The sequence below is a fragment of the Phodopus roborovskii genome, unplaced genomic scaffold (genome assembly GCF_943737965.1).
Source record: "Phodopus roborovskii unplaced genomic scaffold, PHOROB, whole genome shotgun sequence".
Taxonomy (NCBI): domain Eukaryota; kingdom Metazoa; phylum Chordata; class Mammalia; order Rodentia; family Cricetidae; genus Phodopus; species Phodopus roborovskii.
In genome coordinates this window covers 5,180,679-5,183,893 of record NW_026126613.1, presented here as the reverse complement: position 1 = coordinate 5,183,893, position 3,215 = coordinate 5,180,679, and positions in this window count along the sequence as shown.

Below are 3,215 nucleotides of genomic sequence, written 5' to 3'. Positions count from 1 at the left end.
CTTTAGAATAATAAGTGGGAGTTATTCTTAAAGGAATTGGTACAAGAGACCACTTCCTGAATATAACATTAGTAGCAAAGACACTTAGATCAACAATTAATAAATGGTACTTCCTAAAACTGGCAAGCTTCTCTAAGGCAAAGGACACAGTCCAACAGAAAAATTGGCAGGCCACAGAATGGGAAAAGATCTTCACTAATGCCCCATCTGACAGAGGGCTGTATTCCAAAGTATAAAAAATACTCAAGATGCTTGACACCAAAACACCAAATTAATTCAATTAAAAAGTGTGGTACAGAACAAAATGGAGAGTTTTCAATAGAGGAAACTAAAATGGCCAAAAGACACTTAAGAAATTAATTTCTCATCATTAGCCATCAGGGAAACACAAAACAAAAACAACTCTGAGATACCATCTAACACCTGTTGGAATGGCTAAAATCAAAATCACCAAAGAATGCTTATGCTGGAAAGGATGTGGAGAAAGGGTAACACTCCTTCACTGCTGGTGGGAATGCAAACTTTTACAGCCACTTTGGAAAAAAGTATGGTGGTTTCTCAGGAAAATGGGAATCATTCTACCTCCAGGTCTAGCAATTCCACTCTTGGGCATATACCCAAAGGATGTACATTCATACAACGAAGACATCTGTTCAGCTATATTCTTAGCACCATTATTTGTAATAACCAGATCCTGGAAAAACATAGATGCCCCTCAAAAAAAGAATGGGTAAAGAGACTTTGGTACATATATACAATGGAGTATTGCTCAGGTTTAATGAGATTCAATATTGATTGTAGCTTGAATATATGCCTCCAAAGTTGCTGAGCCTTCCTTTAAAGACCAGTTATCATTTTACATAGATAATTTGCATTTTCAAAATTCAGATTTTCAATTATTGTAGTGATATATTAATTATGACTTATAAAATTTTGCCTGAAGTTTCAGATATCAAAGTCAGCCATAAGCCTTAGAAGCCAGGCATACACCTTTATTCCCTTCAGCAAGAAGTGGTGGTACACACCTTTATTCCCTAGTCCTTAGGATTAAGAACTAGATGGATCTATATGATCAAAAACTATCCAGATCTACACAAGAGTATATATGTGTAAAGAAAATTATATCTCATACTTTTAATCCAAACTGCTGAGGCCAGACTGTAAGAAATTCATGAAGCCTTCTTTTTCAATGCATATAACCTTAGTAAAGAAACGATTTTCTTTCCTATTTCTTCAAATCTGCTCAAGCATTCAAAGCTGCTGCATTCCATAAAGCCAGGGTGTGGTCATCATATAGAGATTTGTTTTTATAAAGTAGTGGGTATTCTTCTCCAAGAATATGACTCTGGGACATTTCCATCCCTCTAGCCTTACCCAATTGTTCTTAGTCTTAGTTGTCTGAAAATGTCAATTTTAATTATCTGAAAATGTTAGAATGTTCCTCTTCAAACTCCTAATGCATATCTGAACTTGGTTCTCATTTTAAATTGTCTGTTGAGATTTGAATAACACTATATCTGCCTTAATAAGTATTTTCTAAAATGGGTATCTTAGCACTCATATCAGCCAACATTTTAGAGATAATCCAAGAATTGTCAAACAGATAACAAAGAATATTAAAATAAACCTTAACAACATGTCAACCTGAATTAAGTTGATCATCCCTTAAGTTAATTTTTCCATTTTACCTCATGCATTGAGTAAACTAGAGACTGAAATGTCTCCATTATAATAGTGTTTTCCATTTTTTTAATGTGGGAAATAAATCTCATTTTTAACTGATTCATTCCCTTAATAATAGCTAAATTTCTTAGTGAATCTGCCCATAGCATCAGTGAACTGTGAGATGTACCATGTCTGATCCAATAACTACCTTTTGCCCTAGAGCTGAGAATAGCAGCCACAGGAGAGGGGTTTATAGGAAAAACCCACATCCAACAGTCAGGTGGGTGGGAGGCTGTCTTAAAAATTGAACCCAGGATTGTGTGTCAAAATCACCTGTGGTTGGTACTGCCCGATGGCAAAGCCAACCAGTCAAGAGTTTGTAATTTCAATGGCACTTGGAGCCCAAGAGCTTCTGGAATTTTAGTGTCAGGTGAAACCTTTTTAGAGTGTCTACATCAAGAAAATCCTAACCTTGCTCAAAAATTTGGGGAAAAAAATCTAGCTAGCTGGGCAGGAACTATGGTAGGAGCCCAGAGTACAGCTCTGGCCTGAGCTGGTAGTTTCAAAGACACAGGTAAGTGGACTCTGCATAAGTTAATAAAATTTGTAGCATGAATAATATAAACCCAATGACACATTGTGGTTCAAGCTGAAGATCAGAAAATCAAAGCAGCTAAGCTATCAATGATCTCTAACCTCTACTAAGGTTTGGGCAATCCCATCCTCATTGTAGCTGGAGATTAATTGCTTCAACATGGTAGGAGAATACTTGCCAGCTCTGAGACACTGATCCTACCTTATATACTTCTCTATTGCTAGAATTAAGGTGTGCACCACCAATATCTGGCCTATATGACTGGCTAGCTTTGCATTCTGATCTCTAGGCAAGCATAATTAAATCATAAGTAATATGATACCACAATTCCCCCTGTTTTTGTCTGTTATGAAAAATGTCTACAATTAACCTAAGAAAAACATGTACAATAAATTCAATATTTACGTATAATATGTGCAGGCATTATGAACGCTAACAAGTACCTTATTTCAGTTAGCTAGACTTAAAAAGAAAAAAGAACTGCCAAAAAGTACATATTACTGAATAAAAGCAGCAATGTTATTGTATAGAATGTTATCATTTGCATTTTAAAAACTAACTTGATAACAACATATATCTCTAAAAACAGTGTTCAAATGCATCCTTTCTTTCTTCCTATTTTACATATTGATCCAAGTTCCCTCTCCCTCCCTTCATCCCTCCCCTCTAACTCCCTCTACCTCTCTCCATCCCACCCTCGTTCCTTTACTCCCTCTCCCTTCTTCCCATGCCCCCGACCCATCCCACCCTACCCCCACTCCACTGGAAGGGTGATGCCTTCCAGGAGGGGTCAATAAAATCTGTCAAGTCATTTGGAGTAGGGACTAGCCACCCCCTCCTGCCTCTAGGTTAAGGGAATATCCCTCCATGGGGCATGTGCTCCCAAAATCCTTTTGTGCATCAGGGATACATCCTGGCTCCATGGTGAGAGGTCCTTTAGACTGCTCAGACCTTC